At 36.2% G+C, this 22,306-nt stretch overlaps 1 protein-coding gene across 1 annotated transcript in view; it reads right to left on the bottom strand.

The window, feature by feature from the left end:
- Window positions 1-22,054, bottom strand: part of LOC138715347 (excitatory amino acid transporter-like) — a 478,475-nt gene extending 456,421 nt beyond the window's left edge. The window contains exon 1 of the mRNA XM_069848168.1: window positions 21,796-22,054. The gene's annotated coding sequence lies outside the window, so the exon portion shown is untranslated. The remainder of the gene's footprint in view (window positions 1-21,795) is intronic.
- Between the last annotated feature and the right edge of the window lie 252 nt (window positions 22,055-22,306).

Raw genomic sequence — 22,306 nt, 5'->3', positions numbered from 1 at the left:
AGACAGGCGTATGGCTTCCACTTCCCCTACTTGCTGTGGACAGAGTTCATCTGCCAATATAATTAAACATCGCTTGATGAATTCACCTTCGTTGAATGTTTTCAATTACTTTGTAATTTCGTGGCAAATTTTGTAGCTAATTCTCATAGCCGATTCACTAAGTGCATTATTGTCATCCTCTAGTATATAATTTGATTTGATTACCCCCTTTGATTTGATTTGATTACCCTCTTTGATTTGATTACCTGGTTGGGTTTTTCCGAGGTTTCCCCCACCGAAAAGGCAAATGCCGGGTAATATTTTGGCGAATCCTCGGACCTCATTTCATCTCACTACATCTCGCCAAAATGTAAAAAAAATTGTACAACATTGTAAAAATTGTAGAAAATTACTAAATTGTAAAACTATAAAAATTTGTAAAAATTGTAATTGTAATATTGTAAAATGTTGACATGTTCCACATCTGAAAGCTTCATTGCTCATGTAAGATCTATGGAATAAAATAAATGAATGAATGAATGAATGAATGAATGAATGAATGAATGAATGAATGAATGAATGAATATAATATAATATAATATAATATAATATAATATAATATAATATAATATAATATAATATAATATAATGTGATGCGATGCGATATATGATATGATATGATATGATATGATATGATATGATATGATATGATATGATATGATATGATATGATATGATATGATATGATATGATATGATATGATATGATATGATATGATATGATATGATATGATATGTTATATGATATGACCATAAATTAATACAACTTAAAGAAAAAGTTTATCAGGTACATTATATTAGAGTATCTATTCGATATTTATATTGCACTAGCTAAAAGCGCCCGGCGTTGCACGGGTTTTCCTTTCTGCTTCTGTTTTTAATTAAACTGCTTATTACATTTTTGGAAATCTCGGAAACCTAACTATAGACAACCAAAACGAATTGCCTTTACTAAGCTAAGATTTATTCATTACTTAACGTCACTTACATGAATTGATGAACTCCTTAGCGAAATGCCTGCCAGCGTTAACTCAATTTAAAACAGTCGTAAATCAGGCACCGAAAGAAAACATGTCATCATGTGCCTGACGTTCAAGGTTTTTATTTATTTATATATTTATTTTTATTTATTTATTCTGGTGTAGTTAAGGCCATTAGGCCTTCTCTTCCACACCGCCAGAAATATAAATAAAATGATAGAAAAATCAAACAATGAACAAAGTAAAACCCAACGATAATATGATTCCTTTTCCTCTTTCTGATCAGTTTCAGTATCGAATCAATATGTACATATATAATTTAATTTATATTGGAAGATTTTTTACCCCTTGACCGCTGTACACCCACTTATATCATACCCAGTTTTTTTTTGTAAATATGACTTGGAAAACTATATCTCACAAATTCAGAACATATTATATTAATTCTTATTTTATACACAGAATACAGATACAATATAAACTTGCAATGTCATTTTTTTAACATAAAGACTAATATTCTGAGAGACGTATAAGCTTGACGGTATTTTAGAAATTAAGAGATTGTTACTTCCACAACGCATAACATACTACATTTGCAACGTGATTATACAGATAGAATTTCGCAGTAACATATTTTCGGACGTGAACAACAATATTTTGAGAGACGTATATTTTAGAATTAATACAATGCTATTGTCAGTCGGCTTATGTACATTCACATACTACATTAGCAACATGACAGAAATATCATTGAATTGCTTTTTGATATGTGTAAAATCTTCCCCCCCCCCCACTCCTTTGTACAAAATATAGTCGAGGATATGAAAAACACGCAGTTTTTAAGTAAATGTCTGCAACTTTGAGGTACTGTCCTTGAGCTTCATTTTAATATGGTCATTACAAATGCTAGTCGCACTGAATTGCAATTGCATTAAATAGAATGGGTATCATAGCAATACGTGAGATAAAAACATCTTATCCTTTCGTTTTTCCAGTTAATATTGCGACTTCTATTACGTTTCGCACGGGTTCTTCACACCAATTCATGTTGGTGCATAATTTTGGTGGGTTAATATTTCGCAGTAGTACGTCTGGTTATTCAATATTAAGTAAATTATGTGGTAGCACTCCTTGTAGTTTGAAAGAATTCTAGAATTCAGTTGGATAAAACATAGCCTGCTCACTATCTACAACTGCATCGAGAAATTCATAATAAGGTCATGGACTGCGTAAAGATATTTATTGTATGAATTATCTAGTTTTCGCCTTCATCATGTTTACCAACAATGTTATTCGTGTTATAATTTCCATGGCCTTGTGAAAGTCGATGTTGAATACAAAAGACAATAATAAAAAAACAATTGACTATAGAAGATAGCATTTTAATATTACGTGTGTGGTCGTATTTATTTCTATTTTTTATATTTTAATTAATTTAACGTCCATTTGTACAATTTTAATATAACCTATGTTTTTTCTCCTGGTTATGAAGGTTAAATGTGCAAACTTTGGCACATATCGGTCATAGCGTGTAGATTTGTATAGAGAATATACATACCCACATTCACTTTTACCATATATATTACGATATCATTGTATTAATTGTATGGTAACTTTGTTTGAGACAGCATAAATAAAAAACTACGAGTATATTATTTATGTAGTAAAACTCCCTTTATGGCGGGTTAAAATAAAATAACGTATCTAAGGCTGGTATTCATAGTCGACACTTTATACCACCACTTTGCAAAGTGACACTTTTGACGAAAGTGGCTCTTTCATATTAGTGCTATTCATAGACGATTGAAGAAGTGCACTTTACAAAGTGTCACTTTACGCCAGCAAAGTGTAGAGTTACAATTTGGTTGGTAACAGAAGTCCCACAATGCCTTGCAAAATAATGAACAAACAATAACAAATTAATGTGTAACCCACAGATTATAATGCTTATGATTTGAGATGGGAGCCTAATTTATCGCACGAGAAAGAAAATATATATTTAAAGTTGTTTTATTTCAGTTTCTAGTTTTCGCTGGTGATAGATTTCAGTCAGTTCAGATATACAATATTTTATTAAATAGGTAGTGATACTTCTGATGAAATTAGGTTAGGTTTTGTACAGTACATAGCTGATCCATTGATTTATATAGTTAGATTAAGTTTTGTACATATGTTTTCCATTGATTTATATCGTTAAGTTAGGTTTTGTATGTAGGCTATCAGTTCCACTGATTTATGTAGTTAGGTTAGATTTTATACATATCTTCTATTGGTTTATGTAGTTAGGTTAAGTTGGACTGAGTAGGGATAAGTTTTGTGTATATATTTCATTTATATCGTTAGGTTAGTTTTTATATGTACCTGCTTAATTGATATAGCGTTTTATTCCCTTTATTTTAATTTTTGTCTTTTTCGTGAATAGTGAATAGAGGTCAAAAGAATGAACTAAACACATTAGGCCTATTGCTGCTATTATTATTATTATTATTATTATTATTATTATTATTACTATTATTATTTTCTCTCTCTCTTGTTTCCATTATTGGCTGCTCTTCAGGAATATTTTTAATGCCAAATTTTTCTACAATGCAAAACAAAATAGGCCTAATGGTATGAGATCTCTTTTCATGGTGAGGTTATGACTGCACATGAACTAGAGACATTATCTCAGCAAAAGCAGCCTATCAGATGTATTGCTTACCGGCATGAAAATATATATTATCAAAATAATGATAATATGAACATCAACATTAATCTTATCTCAAAATACAGGTAGTCAAAGAAAATAAAAATCGTTTTAAATCTAATATAATTACGAATCTGCTTAGAAAGCACGCACGTGAGATCTCGCAATGCTAATTTAAGATAGTTACGCCTATATTAGATTGAAGTTAGTTTAATATTATTTAAGTTAAAAAATTCGTTTCTGTAATAAAATTAGGTTGTATATATATATCACTTCAACGAATTGAGGTTATAAATATACGAATGTTACTACAGAAATACCTGAACTATAATATTATAGATATTAATGTATGGTACATATCTGTAGCATAGAATTTTAATGCAGTCAATAACTGTATTATTGGAGGCACTGGCAAACCTCTATTATTCGTTTTTGTCACTAGGTCATCGAAAAGATTAGCAATCTCAATAACAGTTTTTTTATCAAATCGGAATCTTTTTTTTTAATTCTATATCATTATAAAATTCCACGGGATTGTCTTTAGGCCTATCCCTAATGTAGTACTTTCCTACATTGTCCACTAATTGTGTAACCTTTCCCGCATGTTCTAATAAATAATTCGACAACTTCTAAGACGTCCGTCATTTTTCTACAAAGTGACACTTTCGGCTCAAAGCGTGGTCGGAAGTACACTTTCATCCAAAGTGATCCTTTGCACCAAAGTGTCGACTGTGCAACGGAAAAGTGATAATTTGCGTCTTCCAATGGACACTTTAATCGAAAGTGTCGACTATGAATACCAGCCTTAAATAATGTGAATAAATTATCAAAAAAAAAAAGAGAAGAGAAGTTGAGCTCAGGTTCGAACCTGTGACCCATTACATTATAATCTATAATCACTCATCTTACCACTACGCTACACAGACTTACATGTTGAATTGCTTGAATTTAAGTGTTATGAATGTTTTACTTTTGCTGTCTATTATATTTGATTTTGAATTTATAAAAACTAAACAAATATATGTTTTATGTTATTTTGTATTGTATATTATTGCCCATGATATATTCAATCAAGACATCGTACCTCATTTACGTAGTTTTAATTTAATATTATTTTATTTTATATTCCAATAACAATATGGCCGCTTTTACAACGAAAGAAGACGTAATTGGATGACGTCAATTAAAAAAAAACAACTGATTGTAGAAGAGGCCATTTTAATATCATAAAGGCCTTTTTACGTTCCAATTTTTATTGTTTTCAATAATTTAACGTCCATCTGTCCAATTTTAATGTAGCCTATGTTCTTCTCTGGGTTATGAAGATTAAATGTGCAAACTTTGGCAAATATCGGTCAAAGCGTGTAGATTTGTATTGAGTACATACATATATATACATACATACATACATACATACATACATACATACATACATACATACATACATACATACATACATACATACATACATACATACATACATACATACATACATACATAGGCACATTGACTTTTATATATAAGATTATAAGTTATTATAGTAAATTTAGTAATATATAATTTTAAATTATACAAATATTATGATATATCATAGTATAGTATATTACAGTTCATGATATATAATATGATATATTATATATAATGATACTTGTATAATTTAAAATTATATATTACTAAATGTATAATAACTTATAATGCAATGTAAATATCAAATAGATACTCTAATATAATGTAGGCCTACCTGAGAAACATTTTCTTTAAGTTGTATTAATTTATGGCGTTCATTACCAACATATTTGTCATATTCATTAGCATGTTTTAAAGAATAATGTCGTTGGATATTGAACTTCTTAATCAGTTGGAGTGTTTTATGACAAATTAAACACTTTGCTAATCCACTGCTCTCTACCAAAAAGAACTCCTCCTCCCATGATACATTAAACGCATGGGGAGTAGCGGGACGCTTTATTGTATGAGCGGAAGCTCCGTCTTCAAAGTTCGTCGTCATACTGCACAGTCACCACTGCATCGACACTGAACGACGTACAGTATGCATACGTCACACCGCTCGCGAGACCCGCTCTTTAAAGCACACAGCGCTCATTTCTCAGAATCACGTAATGTGCCCAGCCCTGATGTAAATGTATATTATATATATATATATATATATATATATATATATATATATATATATATATATATACAGCGCAAGGTTCTGATAACATAAGCATCGTTTTTATTAATAAATTAATCAATATCGTGCTTCCTGTGATAACACTTTTTAATTCTTCCATCATTGCTTTAGTGCGTCCAATACCTAAAGTAAACACACCTACATCTCCTAAAGACTATAGGCCAATCTGCATTCTTCCCGTTCTATCAAAGGCTCTTGAACGTATTCTCCATAAGTAATTAAGCAAATATCTGATTTAATTTAATATTATCGACCCCTTCCAATCTGGATGCAGAAGAGGCCATAGCACTTCCACTGCTTTATTGAATTTAACTGAAGATATAGGCTAAGAGAGGCTATGGATAAACGACTAGCAAAGCCTTTGACTCTGTTGACATGGATCTACTACTAACTAAACTTCGAGTGTGAAATTTTTCAGACAGCTTTATCGTCTGGATGCACTCCTACCTCACTGGTCGCCAGCAGTCTTTAATAATCGGTTCTCCTCCTGGCAGACAGTAGAGTCAGGATTTCCCCAGGGTTCGGTATTGGGTCCACTGCTTTTCTGTCTCTATATTAACGATATCGCTAAGTCATTTAAACATTGCAGATATCATATTTATGCAGATGACGTTCAATTGTACATTTCCGCCAGCTCTGATGGACAAAGTCACTGTGTTAATAGACTCAATAAAGATTTCGAATATATTTCATCTTGGTCTCAACAATTCCGACTTAACTTAAATACAGATAAATCACAGGCAGTCTTATTTTCGAATAAAAGATTAATCCTCGATATTAATAAGCTGAACCTTCCTCCTGTGACTCTGAATAAAGCGATCATTCCATTCAGTTGAACTGAAAAAAACCTGGGAGTTCATTTTGAATCTAACCTTACCTGGGACACGCATATCAAACATACATGCAAGAAAGTATTTTCCACCTTTCACTCATTAAGAAGACTGCACCACTGTCCAACTAAATTAAAGCAGACGCTTGTAGAGACTCTTATTATGCGACATTTCGATTATTGTGACGCTTTATTCAGTGATCTCAGGGTGGATTTATCCCGCAGTCTGGCTGATACAGTCGTCGCAGCTGGTCGTGTTCTATACACCGGCCTTAGTGAAATACGGTAGTGTAGTGTGTAGAGTGAGCTTACATTGAAATCTAGTACGCGATCATTGCTTACAAACTGCATCTCAGTGTATTGTGTTATACCTTGGTGTTTTGCGTTTATTGATTTTTTCCTTCATTTTTTAGTGTTAAGTAACAGTTAAATATGAATAAATCAGTACGGAAAAATACACTTAAAGTTATGTTCGACAAAGAAGGACCTCGACCTACTGCAATTGAGATTCATAATTGGATGTATTCTGAGCTACAAATTCCACCAGATAAAGTTGTTACATTACAACTTGTGAGTAAGAAAAATTCAATTTATATTAAACTGAACAATAACATAATTTATGAACAACTATTGCAATAATATGAAGGAATCCGTAAATTTAAATTGCTTAGTGGTGATGAAACTTTAGTGACAATTCAATCTGCAGATATATAGATATACAGCAATATGGTTCGATTCATAAAATCGACCGTGAAGTGTGGTCAAAGCGGTATAAATACAGAGTGGAAAATGGTATTCGATGTGTACAAATGGAAGTGACGAAAGCAATACTCAGTAGTTTAAAATTTCATGGGTATGAAGCTTTCATTTCGTATCCGGGACAAGAACCTACTTCCTACTATTGTAAAGAAACAACACATCTGAAACAACAATGTCCTAAACTTAAGGCAACTACGATTATGCCAGTGAATACGAAACCGAGACAACCTTTGCAGTTCAGTGACTTTCTGAAACCGACTAGCAATACGAACGACTCTGTATCACAGATAATCGCCATGATGTGGAGTCTGATAAAACTACTGCCACTGTATCGGATATAAAACGTATGGATAGTGAACACAGCGGAAAACATAGTGCGCAACCTATAATTGAACACGTACTCCATTAGTAGCAGCAACTGAGATGGTCGTACAAGAGGAATCACATAATTCGGATACAGATTCTGCTGAGGATTTTGATGACAACGAGCGCAGTCATGAGTTAGAATCGATATCCAAGAAATCTAAAGGGAATATGTCCGTCAGGGACTGTTGTGCCACAAATGTCTTTGTTGAAAGAAAATGTAAAATTCCGGAACGTCAGAAATTAGTCAGGACCAACAAAATGGACGTGATCCAAAGTTAAATAGAGCAAACAAATAAAATTATAGTGCATAATTCAGGAAGTGACAAAACAGGAGTGCTAACCCAAACGGATTTAGAGGGATCTCAACCGACGATGGAACAAACTGAAAAGAATGTAAAGCCCGTAGAGACCATTAGTAAACATAGGTCACATCCCTACAAACAAGAGGAGAGTAAACTAGACTTCGCCTTGCTTCGGAAACATGAATAGTGTTTTCTTCTCCTGAAATCATTATTCAGCAATACGCCATATTATGTTGTCTGTGACTTTCATATTTCTAATGGCCCAAACCATCTTAGTGGGCAGTCTAAATTTGAATGGTAGTTCATCACTGCTTAAAATACAATTACTAAATACCTTCCTCACGAATAACTGTATTGATATCATGTTTCTACAAGAAATAAAATCTGATGATTTCTCATTTATATATAACTACAATTCATATACAAATACTGGATGTGGATCTCTCGGAAGTGCAATCTTAACGAGAAAAGGAATTGAGCTTCATTCTATAGAAAAACTGCCCTCTGGCAGAGGAATCAGTGGTGTATATAAAGAATATACGCTTGTTAATTTGTATGCGCCTTCAGGCACGAATAAGAACATTCTACAATGAAGATCTTCCTTATTTGATTCGTTCTTCACCTCAAAAATTAATTTTGGGTGGTGATTATAATTGTGTCCTGAGACCAGAAGATACTACAAGTAAATTTCTTCCAAGTGAATGCCTACAACAGCTTATAATCAAATTGAATCTTTGTGATGCTTGGGCATTAATTCATAAGAAGGTTCAGTACACATTTTTTTCTGGACAGTCAGCCTCTCGATTAGACAGATTTTATGTTTCCCATTTTTTTAAAAAGCAAGTACAATCCATAGAGGTAGTTGCAGCACCATTTAGTGATCATTCGGCTATCATTCTGCATCTTCTTATAAATACGCTTTACCTTCAATAGGTCGATCATATTGAAAACTCAACGTGTCATGTCTTAGGGATCCTGAATTCCGAAAAAATTTTCATCATCAATGGCAGATGTGGCTAAAACGACGAGATAAATATCATGATATTGCAGATTGGTGAGGCATATGCAAAGCCAAAAATTCGTAGCTTTTTTAAACAACAATCTTATCGGAAATATGAAGAAGAAGAAGAAGAAGAAGAAGAAGAAGAAGAAAAGAAGAAGAATAATAATAAGAAGAAAGATTAATAAACTTTTATTACAAATGTCTTAGAGAATATCACGATGATTATTTCCCGACACCGGAGAGGAGAGCAACAATGTCACGTTGTAAAGCTAAAATACAGGGAATAGCGTATACCGTAGACGAATGCAAGGTTGAAGGTTATAAGTAGAGAATCTAATTCAACAAATGAAAAAAGAGCAAATTTGTATTTTCTCACGAAAATTGCACGACGACGTAAAACTAATATGATCACTGAATTAGAGGTTGATGGAGGACAAACAGTGTCAACACAGCATGAAATTTCTAAAATTATTAGGGAATATTACACTGATATTTTTTCTGAAAAGATTCAGTGTTCCGAGACTCTTGATGAACTCTCACTGCCCACACCTCCTCCCGTTTCATATGAAGATAATAAACAACTCGAGCACCAGGAAATTTACATCGTACTGAAACAAGGCCAAAAATCGAAGAACCTAGAAATGACGGTCTCCCAATGAATTTTGTCAGCAATTTTCGCCGTGCATGGGATCGATATTAATAGAGAGCTACAATGTTATTCTCCAACGACAGAAACCTACTCTATCACAGAGAAGAGGAGTGTTAGTGCTCATTCACAAAAAAGGATCCCATAAGAACATCAAAAACTATAGACCAATTACTTTGTTAAACTACGATTATAAATTGTTTCCAAGAGTATTAACGAATCATATAACAGTTTTGCTCCCTCACCTGATCGCCACGCAGATCGATAGTAAATGCTATAAGTCAACTACGAGATGCGGTTGCTTACAGTCTTTATAATCAAACGCAAGGGTTTTTAGTGTCTCTTGATTTCCAACGTGCTTTTGATTCCATTAACCACAAGTTTCTCTTTAACGTACAGGAATGGCATGGGTTAAATCCTAAATTCATTAACCCAGTGTTAGGGCGGTGGTACGATCATCCACTCCTCCTCTTTATCTTTCTTATATTGGCTGCTTTCGCCAGGTGGACGGCACATTGAAAGGATTGGGTGTGCGCAGTGGAAGACTTTTAGAATGAATAGTGTGAATTTGTAAAACAAATATAATTAACAATAATAAGTAACAATGTACATAAATGAAAAAAGAAATAACAATAAACATGAAATAGATGAGTGAAAATAGGACAAACTAATCTGAAATGATATCCCCAGGATATGTAAATCATGTAAGTATCACAAGGCTGAGGCCAACACACTTATAAGTGATTAAACCATCTAATATGACCGTCTCTTGACCATCAGTGACTAACTTATTAACCTTATGTTCATGAACCACTCTTTAAATATATATATATATATATATTACATGACAGATCACTATACATTACCCATTGCACATATTGCTCACATAAACTGTGCAAATAGCACTAACACAAATCTCTGCACTTTACAAAATGAATACCCAACGGAGAGAGAGAGGGATGGAGACAGATGCACGTAATAAGCAACGGACGATAATTACAATTTCAAGGATCATTTAAATAGCAACTAAACTCGACGCACATGATAAGAGAATAGCGGCGAAGGAAAGCAACAATCAAAATGGAGCAGGGAAAGTACTAAAACCATATGTGAGACCGTAATCGCTGCCTTATCACTCTAACCGTCTCGGGACATAAACTCACATTTCAAATCATATCTCCTACATAATTCCCAATACAATTTACCTCAAACACATATATCTCACAAATATGTTACTCGATGCAAATACTAAAACTTGCCCCCAAGACGTATCACTAGCAAGCGATATTTCAAACTAAGATCCACTAAAATCCCAAACACACACGACCCAATTTAACTACTCCACTGATCTATCTCCAGCACGTACAAAGCCCGAGTCACGTTGTCTATATCTGCCGCGTACCAAAATGCTAAGTCTTGTTAAAAGTTTCTGTCGCGTACGAGAGCTTGAATCTGAGCCAATTGTTTCCGAATATCTCCCGCGTACGAGAGCCTAAATCTTGTTAAGTGTATCTGCCGCGTACCGGAACCCAAGTGACGTTCCGTGTATCTCCGTTAAAACAGGTAAACTCTCTCCCCCTCTATCCTCGTGAGACGTAATGACCCGGCCAACAGGATTATTCGGAAAGAACAAATGGATTGATAGCGCTATGTATTCTGTGACGTCTGAGAGCGCTCTGACGGATGAAGTGACGTACTAGGTAAACGGCCGTGGTAGTAGGCACGGCTCACTCACCCACTGCGCTGAATTTCAACCGGTGAACCAGCAACGGTTGAAATTAACAATGGACGTTGGTTATAGTATCAATTCGCTGGAACTCTAAATGCCACGGTATCCTTGCGCGGCATCAATGCGGCTCCAGGTATTGGGAAATCCACATCCCCAATTCGGGCACCTCGGCCCACCCCGACGATTATCAGCAACTTAAATGGCCCCGGGTCACTCCCCGGTACTTCCTGACTGCACTCCGGCAGCCTCAACTGGAGGAACTCTGTCACTCCAGAAACCGATGCCCTCTGCTCTAGAATGGATGTCCGGAGCGGCATCCCGTTAGTTGCTGCAACCGATGATACTGGATCCTAAGTCCAAACTGGTTCCCACAAACCAGTCGTCGCTCGTAGAACTGCAACTAGTAGAAGAAGAATAAGTAGTAACTCCAAAAGGCACTTGGAGGATAAAACAGATGCCAACTGGTCCCCATAAACCAGCGGTTACTGTTTACGGCCAACAACATGAAGCCTAACAGATACGTAAAAATTCCAAAAACTTCGTGTCGATGCCAGTATGCGAGTTCCGGGAAAGCATCCTGGAAGATTCGCAAGTCGAGAAGTGAAAAGGTTCGAGTATCGCAGAACAGAACCCAGGCGTCCCCAGAATTCGTTCGGCGGCCCGGCCAGTGTCGGACGAGTGCCCGCTCGTCATGTCCTCGGTGCATGCTGATCCCACGATGGTTTCGCTCTGATAGATAGCACTATTAGGAAAATTTACGGAAGTTAAAAAGGAATATAGGAAAAACTGCGCCGGATTACAAAATCTACAAACATATAGCACACATATAGTACAGAGCATAATAACAGTATACAGTAATCACAAATAAATAAAAAATAACCAACACATTAAAATAAACAAATAACGAGGACACATAGCTGTGCCCCCGGACTCAGGAACTCGGTACGACGTTAACAGGGTAAGCTACTCTCTCCTCTCTCTCCACTAATTTTAAGTGCGAGACATGGGCTTTACGAATAGAACAGGCTGTATCTGGGCAACTTAATTCGACTGTGACAGGGGAAATAAATCTGGAAATGATCAAGGGTTGGGACCATCTAAACATCAACTTCGCCGATACTTGATTCGGAGCGGAGCTGTGCGGGAATAATCTTACTCTAACTCTATCTCCCATGAGAAACTTATGGGTTTGACGAACGGCATTATAACGGACTGCAGTCTTTCTGCTTGCGTCGCGCAATTTGCGAATAGCATCCCGCCATTGGGCTTCCAACTCAGCTTGCGACTTGGGTTCCTCCAACTTCAATTTCCATTGTAGTTGCAGAGGATGATTTAGACTCCTGCCTAAAAACAGTTCAGCGGGGGTGGACTTTGTGGCTTCATGATACGCCGAGTTGAAACCCATCTGAAGGGCATGAAGATGTTCATCCCAATTGGTGGTCATGATGAAAAACAATTAGGGCAGACTTCAAATTCCGATTAAATCTCTCCACCAAATTCGGCTGGGGGTAATAAGGGGAAGTAGTTACATGTCTAATCCCCCACTGAAAACACATGTCGTTAAATATTTTCGACGTAAACACTGTGGCGTTATCAGTAATTATGCTCTCTGGAACACCGTGTTGGGCAAACACTTGACAGTTCAAAGTCTTAATTACTAGCTTCGATGTCATTTCCCTCAGCGGGAACAGCCAGACGAATTTAGAAAAACCGTCTACCATAGTAAAAATCACCTTATTCCCATTACGGGTTCGCACCAGAGGCCCTACAAAATCAATAAATAGCCTCTGCATAGGTTTAGAATCCGTTTCCGCAGAATACAATCCAACTCGAGTGTTAGAGGGAGGCTTGGCCCTCTAGCAAAGCTCACACTTAGCGACATGGTCCCGTACATATGATCTCATGTTAGGCCAAAAAAATTACCTGGATATCCTATCAAGAGTCTTCGTTACTCCTAAGTGGACTCCCAACATGGAGTCATTAAAATAATGGGAAACCATAGATCTTAACGCCTGTGGAACAAACACTCTACTCTTCCTAGCCTTAGACCAGGAAGATGGTAGACAAGCAATCCCCTTTCTATGTGAAAATTCCTAACATTAGGGTCTTGATTATTTATTCTGGTACAAAACTCGATACACTCTTCATCGTTAGTTTGATGCTCCCGGAGGTCCTCGAAGATAGCAGGCAACTGCCCCAAGATGTTAACCGGAATACTGGACTGTTCCTCTCGCATCGGAACACTCGTGACAAGCAATCCGCGACAACATTGTCCTTCCCGGAAATATGAACGATGTTAAATTTAAAAGGGGCCAACCTGAGGATCCAACGACCAATTCGCCCCAACTGCCGAGGATGGTTTCTCAGATAGGAGAGGGCTTCACTATCAGTGTGAACAACAAATTCCTTATGCTCGGGAAAAAACCTAAATTTCTCGCATCCAAAGATGACAGCCAGACACTCCCTTTCATATATCGGATACTTATTCTCCAAAGGGGTCAACTTCCGGCTAGCGTATGCTATGGGAGCCATTTCTCCTCCAATGTCTTGATTTAAAACAGCGGCTATAGCGAGATCATTCGCGTCACATTGCAGGACAAAGGGCTTCGAGAAGTCAGGCAACCTCAAGACCGGGGCAGAACACAAGGCCTTCTTGAGCCTATCAAATGCGGCCTGATGAACATCTCCCCAGATGAACACAGCATTTTTTCTTTTCAATTGGTTAAGTGGGTACACTATCTCTGAAAAATCTCGAATAAACTTCGCATAAAATCCTACCATGCCAACAAACCTACGTATTTGTCTAACATTGGTGGGCCTGGGTAATTGCATCACAGCCCGCACATAATCGGGATCCGTTTCAATGCCCTGGGCGGACAAGTGATGTCCTAAAAACTTTATTTTCGTGGCCCCCAAGGTGATCTTCTCTTTATTTAAGGTAATACCTGCTTGTTGAAGCCTACTAAAGACTTCTCGCAAGTGCTTCTGATGTTCTTCTCGAGATCGAGAGTAAATCAGCAAATCATCCGCATAATTAAATACATATTGGAATTTGATATCCCCGAACAGCCGATCTATCTCTCTACTCAGTATCTGGGATCCCACCGCAATCCCCATCGGTAATTTATTAAACTCATACAATCCAAATGGTACGATAAAGGCGGTACAACGCCTACTCTCCGGAATAAGAGGAATTTGGTAGTACGCTGAATTCAAATCAAGAACCGAGAAAACGGTAGCTCCGTGGAAATGTTGAAAGGCACTCTCTAAAGTGAGCATGGGGAAACAATCATATTTTATTTTAGCATTAAGTTTACGATAATCAACAACCATTCTAAATTTCCCATGTGGCTTTGGGACCAAAAATGCAGGACTAGCGTAGTTTGAGTTACTTTTCTTTATTACCCCACGCCGTAGAAGATCAGCAACTTGTTCATTTAAGACCTGCAATTTGGGGGGGGGAGCAAGAATATGGCGGGGACCTAACGGGGGTACTATCTAGCAGTTCTATCTCACATGACCTTCCCCGCATACAACCCAATCGCTCTACAAACAGCTCAGGGAATTCTTCAACAACATGACCGTATTGACCTAAGTCTCCAACACGTGGCAAACCAGCGCCAATGGGTTCTGGGTCGGCATCCTCCGAGTAGACAAGGTTAACCGAAAGATTCTTAATTATGGGTTTCTCATCCCACTTCCAACTCTCTCCTGGCCTGAAGTGAAATCCATACGCCCTATCCCAAGGGAAAATCTCCATGCCAGACCTCACGATATAATCGTTTCCTAAGATTATAGGGACCTGTAAATGTTCGATAATTCTGAAAGGATGAGTCCAAGAATACTCGTTAATACGAAAATGGCACCGCACCAAGGTACTAACAGGAACATCACTGCCATCAGCTAACTGGCATGATTCCTAGATCGACTGCTTACTCCGTATCTTCTTCATTTGCTGAAAAAATGGAACATAGTCCGCTCTAATTATGGATGCAGCAGCATCCGTGTCCAAGATAGCGGGTATAATAACCTCTCCAAATTTTACTGAGACCCAAGGCAAGGCATGAGCCTGACTATGACGTGTTCTTTTATTAACATTAAGAACCGGATTACGTGGTATTTCTTTACGTTCGGGTTTGCTAGAATCTTGAAAATCCTTATGAGGCAGGAGCCGACACTGAGCTTGAATGTGACCCAACTTGCCACATCGAAAACACGTAAGAGGCCTCTTTCGTATAAAATTTTTAGGCTGACTCACTGGATTCAACGGACGCGTACCTGCAAACTGTTCACGCGAGCGAAGATGATGTGGCAAAGATATATCCCGTTGCCTTTCCGCTATCAAGGAATTATCTACACTTCGCCCCAACTCACGTAACTCTTCGATCGTGCGTGGCCTAGATTGAAACACGAAGTGTGATCTAATACACGGAATCATATTTTGCAAAATCAATTCTATCAGTTGGGACTCAGTAGAATAATGGTTTAATATAACATTGGCCCTATATACAGAGTCGAGGAATTTCAAAAAATTCTCTTCCGGAAACTGAAATCGGCGCGATAAATAATCTCTAACTAAGTCCTCTCGCAAACGTCAAGGAAGAAGTTCCAAAACAACTCTTTCGAGAAGGATGGGCCAAGTCCATAGAAATCGGATACCCCGTCCAAAAATCTCCAATAATAAACAACTAGTCCGCGGGATCAAACCCAATATGAACTCTCGATCCTCAACTAATCCCAAGGCATGGATTCCTATACTTTCCATTAAAAATCCCATCAATAACCTCGGATTCTTGCCATCGGTCAACCGCAAATTTCTCACCAAATCCAAGTATACTTTCATATGGCACTGGTTTACATCGGAAGAAAATATTCTTCTCTCACCACCCAATTTTCCTTTGTCTATATCCAATTGTGTCATGTTAACGGGATCAATTTGTTTTTCCCCACCTAATAATAGAGTAGACAGACCCTCATCTTCCACCTGAATGGAAGTTCGTTTCTTTGGCTCTAAAACCGCAGGAGGTTGTGACCCTACCCCCTGCATATCATATTTGTCTCTAAGTTCATCCTCGACTCGCAGGCGAATATTACTCACAGTCTCCGGGTCCAACGTCTCCAAGTATTGGGAAAATCGGAACTGCAACTCGCGCTTCCTACCATCCGTAGATATGCCAGCACGCTCCAGCTCCAAAATCAAGGTAGCCTTCGATAAGTCCCAACACCAACCAATTTGAACAAAATAATCCTTCATACTTGAACAAAGAAATGTCAAATAAATCTCAAGTCAAAAAGAAATTATCAAATTTCAACAAATCCACACTATTATCAGCAATCGATCCAATGAACCTCAAAAGTGGGTTGCAAAAATGCAAACAGTTGATCGAAAACAGCCAGAAGGAAATTGCAAGTCCCACAATGTCAAATCCTAAGCACCAACAAAAAATCATATGTAACCATAAATCACAGTAAGCCATTTATAAACCATACTAAACCATTTTGTAACTACGCTCTGCTACCATTTGTTAGGGCGGTGGTATGATCATCCACTCCTCCTCTTATCTTTCTTATATTGGCTGCTTTCGCCAGGTGGACGGCACATTGAAAGGATTGGGTGTGCGCAGTGGAAGACTTTTAGAATGAATAGTGTGAATTTGTAAAACAAATATAATTAACAATAATAAGTAACAATGTACATAAATGAAAAATGAAATAACAATAAACATGAAATAGATGAGTGCAAATGGGACAAACTAATCTGAAATGATATCCCCAGGATATGTAAATCATGTAAGTATCACAAGGCTGAGGCCAACACACTTATAAGTGATTAAACCATCTATTATGGCCGTCTCTCGACCATCAGTGACTAACTTATTAACCATATGTTCATGAACCACTCTTTATATATATATATATATATATATATATATATATATATATATATATATATATATATTAACTATCTGAGTATGAATCTGAACACAACACCCAGCCAGCACATTAACTTAATACATGATCCATTCGACCATAGATACCACTCAGTCTGACTAACCAAACTAACAATACATGTACACTCAATAAAAGACAATCTCTACCCAGCATAAGGCATTACATGGCAGATCACTATACATTACCCATTGCACATATTGCTCACATAAACTGTGCAAATAGCACTAACACAAATCTCTGCACTTTACAAAATGAATACCCAACGGAGAGAGAGAGGGATGGAGACAGATGCACGTAATAAGTAACGGACGATAATTACAATTTCAAGGATCATTTAAATAGCAACTAAACTCGACGCACATGATAAGAGAATAGCGGCGAAGGAAAGCAACAATCAAAATGGAGCAGGGAAAGTACTAAAACTATATGTGAGACCGTAATCGCTGCCTTATCACTCTAACCGTCTCGGGACATAAACTCACATTTCAAATCATATCTCCTACATAATTCCCAATACAATTTACCTCAAACACATATATCTCACAAATATGTTACTCGATGCAAATACTAAAACTTGCCCCCAAGACGTATCACTAGCAAGCGATATTTCAAACTACGATCCACTAAAATCCCAAACACACACGAAGCAATTTAACTACTCCACTGATCTATCTCCAGCACGTACAAAGCCCGAGTCACGTTGTCTATATCTGCCGCGTACCAAAATGCTAAGTCTTGTTAAAAGTTTCTGTCGCTTGAATCTGAGCCAATTGTTTCCGAATATCTCCCGCATACGAGAGCCTAAATCTTGTTAAGTGTATCTGCCGCGTACCGGAACCGAAGTGACGTTCCGTGTATCTCCGTTGAAACAGGTAAACTCTCTCCCCCTCTATCCTCGTGAGACGTAATGATCCGGCCAACAGGATTATTTGGAAAGAACAAATGGATTGATAGCGCTATCTATTCTGTGACGTCTGAGAGCGCTCTGACGGATGAAGTGACGTACTAGGTACACGGCCGTGGTAGTAGGCACGGCTCACCAGTTAAGCCCAAAAATTTTTTGTGATAAAAATACAGTAGCACATTAGTTACTCTCAAAAATCCGTTAGATGATGTTGAAATAAACTGAAACAAGGAACGTATATTTTCTAAAGCTAACAAATACTACCAACATTATCGCACAACTTATAAAATGTCCCTAACACCAACAATGACATAATATCCGAAGGCACTGAAGCTGTGGGAAAATCTGGGTTAATTATCTGAAATATTTATATATTGACATTGATGTTATAATTCAAATTAATGGGTTTTTGACATCTCCCTTTCCTGTTAATCGGTACATTCGGAAGGATGTCCTGCCTCCATGGTGCATTTCGCCCTTGCTCTCAATCCATACTCTATTTATTACATCACCAGATTACAGGTATCCGGCTTGACAATGTTAGAATAGCAGTAACAGCGTATTCCGATTATGTTAATGTATTACTGGCTAATGAAGAAGATTCCTGAAAAATGTTTGAGGTTCTCCAATCTTTTACAAATGTATTTGGACTACAAATAAACACAAATAAATCTCATGCTTCGCCCATTAGAGTTTGGGTCTCGGAACCGGTTTTAGCTACAAGTTAAAATATTGGGTATTTATTATCATAGGATCCCAAATACTATGCTCTGTTTGAGCTGGAAAATGGTTGTTCAGTCCATTAAAGGACTAGCACAAAGCTATAAATGGAGGTCTTTTAGTCTGTAATAACGAGTCTGGTTCGTTCATACATTTATACTCTCAAAATTATGGTATGTAGCACAAGTGTTACCAATTACAGTTAGTCATGCTCGACAAATTTCTAGTGCAGTGCTGTGGTTAATTTGGAAAGGTTGTTTGTTCTAAGTGCCACTGTCGACCTTACATCTTCCTCCAACCGCGGGTGGACTTGGACTGTGGGATGTCTCTGACAAATCTCTCCTTATTTCTATATAGAAATTTTATAATTGAATCTCAAAATGAAACACTCAGCAAAGCGTGGTTTCAACAATGGCGTCACAATCTCGATCTTAAATGTCCTACGGATATTCGACAAATACCTTCCCAATATAAATACTTAAGAATATATTTACAAGAATGGAGTTATCTCCAAAATTACTATAATTCTTCGGCTTGTCCAAAACAGGAACTTTATACACGTTTACAACATTACAGAGCAATCATACCAATGCGCATTGTTAATATTCTGACGAAAAATACAAATTTTACTCAACTGTGGAAAAACATTACTCATAAAATTCTTCCTGCTACAATTAAATCTACTTGGTTTTTAATTGTTCACGATCTAATAGATACTAGATATCATCAATATCGTATACATACGTTGAATAGCCCTAATTGTCTATATTGTAATGAACCTGATATCTTGTCGCACAGGCTGAGGCGATGCGCCAGGACCTGTTATATCTGGCAACAATTGGAATGTTTTATACAGAAGATGAACATTACACAATATTATTGGTTTACACCAGATATTTGGCTACGATCGGATTTTCTACTTGCCAGCAGTGCCAAACATTCAGCTCTCATATGGATCCTCGGACATACCACTCACTTCATAATACATCATGAAGATTTGCTATATGAAGAATACATCACATACTGTATATAAAGACAGAGGAATATAAACTACAAGCAGAGAAAAAGAGATTTCTACTTAGCCATCTTAATTTTGTATAATAATTATTGAATGTATGTAGGCTTATAAGGTAGAGGAGAAGTGACTCGGTTAAAATGTTACCTGTATATTAATCTCTATAATTGTTCCTTTCTTCTTTCATATTTGTTATGCTTATGTTAAAAAGTATGTGAAATTTAAAACTTTTGTTACTGTTTAAAATAGATGATATGATCTGTAGCAAATCATTATTATTTTGAGCTTCTATAGCCTATGTCTGTTTTTGTAGAACATAATGTTTTTAAGCTCCACATCAGGTCATTGATACTATTAGCTTTGTATGTTTAGTTAAAATGTTATGTAAAAAATACTTGTAAATAAATAAACATAATACATTGTTAAAAAGACACATTAAATATTAGTAAATAAATAAATGAATAAATAAATAAATAAATAAATAAATAAATAAATAAATAAATAAATAATCCCATAAACTGCAACGTGTTCATAATGCATGTGTTCGTTTCATTTGTAATGTCCGCTACTACGATCACATTTCACCTCCTTTCGATAAATTATTGTGGCTCAGGTTAAATAAGAGGAGAAAGTTACATTCCCTTTCTCTCTTATACCGAATTTTGCACACCTCTGCTCCCTCTTACTTATTTGTATGATTCCACAATCTTTCTCGCTATCATAACTTAAATACTCGGTCGCAATATGATAACACGCTAGAAATACCACTCCACACATCATCTCTTTATTCTTCATCTTTCACTGTTGCTACTTCTCGTCATTGGAATTCTCTGCCGCCTGAATTCAAGGGCTGCAGAACTTTAATTTCTTTTAAATGTAAATTACAAAAATATCTTATGATGAGTTGCCAGACCTAACACTTTGCAAATATTTAATGCAATGTATTCCACTGTATCTATTTTTTTTCTTATTTTTATTGTGTAATCATGTAAATCGTGTTTATCACTTAACACCAATATGTATTCCACTGTGTTTGTTCTTTATTATTAGTCTATTATTTTTTTACTGTGTACATTTTATTCAATTGTCGGTTTCTGGTTTAATTATGTGAATCCTACGTACTTGTAATATAATACAAATATGTATTCCATTATGTTTATTTTTATTTTTACTATGTACATTTTTTTATTGAATTATCGGCTTCTGTTTTTGTGTGATTCGTATTTGATTCTAACAATATTAATATGGATTCCACTATGTTTATTTTTATTTTATGAGGTAAATTTTTATGTAACTACCTCTTTTGATCTCATTATGTACCTAAATCTTATCAGTATGATAATTACTTAAATCCGATCCAGTTGTACTCGTATGTTGAACTATGTAAGCTAGTTTTAATCCTGGTTGAGTGTAAGAGAAGGCCTTACGGCCTTAACTTTGCCAGGTTAAATCAAGCCATTATTATTATTATTATTATTATTATTATTATTATTATTATTATTATTACTATTATTATTATAAATAACAAATGTATAACAGTTGTTAGCTGGATATAAAAAGAATAAGAGGTTATTTTGCTCTTGCGTGCAAGTTCTTGAAACGAGGTTTTAAAAGTAAGCCAACGTCTTGTAGAATGGTCCTAACAATGCCTCACGAATTTTTTATTTTCTTACCTTTCTGAATTGAAGATTGTTGTTTGAGTGTCCACTCTTCGGACACATAAAGAAACAGTTTTCAAATGATTTCCAATGGAAATGTTTAATATCCTTTTCGTACGTATACAAGAAGCTGAAAAACAGATGCTTCTTTATTTCGTATGTTCAAGTAATAAATATTTCTTTTAACGTAAACTAAATTTATACTTGTACGCTCTACGTACTTGTTGGCGAAACTAACGGTATGTAGTATGTTTAGTTCTGCACCATAACAAGTCTTTAGTCTTGCGGAACAACTGGCAGGTATAGCTATAGATCCCAGCATAAGGTGATAATGAAATTATCTTTTATAGCACTAATAAAGGTGTCTGAGATTGTAAATTATATACGGTATTGTTCAGCATTTTTAATACAAAGAGCTGGAGATCAACTTTTACTTACAAAACAACTTGAATTTACTTGAACCACGTAATCTAATACCTTATTAGCACATTAGGTCTAAGTTTCCAAGATTTCGAAGCTTCTAAAC

The sequence above is a fragment of the Periplaneta americana genome, chromosome 15 (genome assembly GCF_040183065.1).
Source record: "Periplaneta americana isolate PAMFEO1 chromosome 15, P.americana_PAMFEO1_priV1, whole genome shotgun sequence".
NCBI classification, from domain to species: domain Eukaryota; kingdom Metazoa; phylum Arthropoda; class Insecta; order Blattodea; family Blattidae; genus Periplaneta; species Periplaneta americana.
The sequence above is the reverse complement of the archived record's forward strand: the minus strand, read 5'-3'. Positions and strand labels throughout refer to the sequence as shown.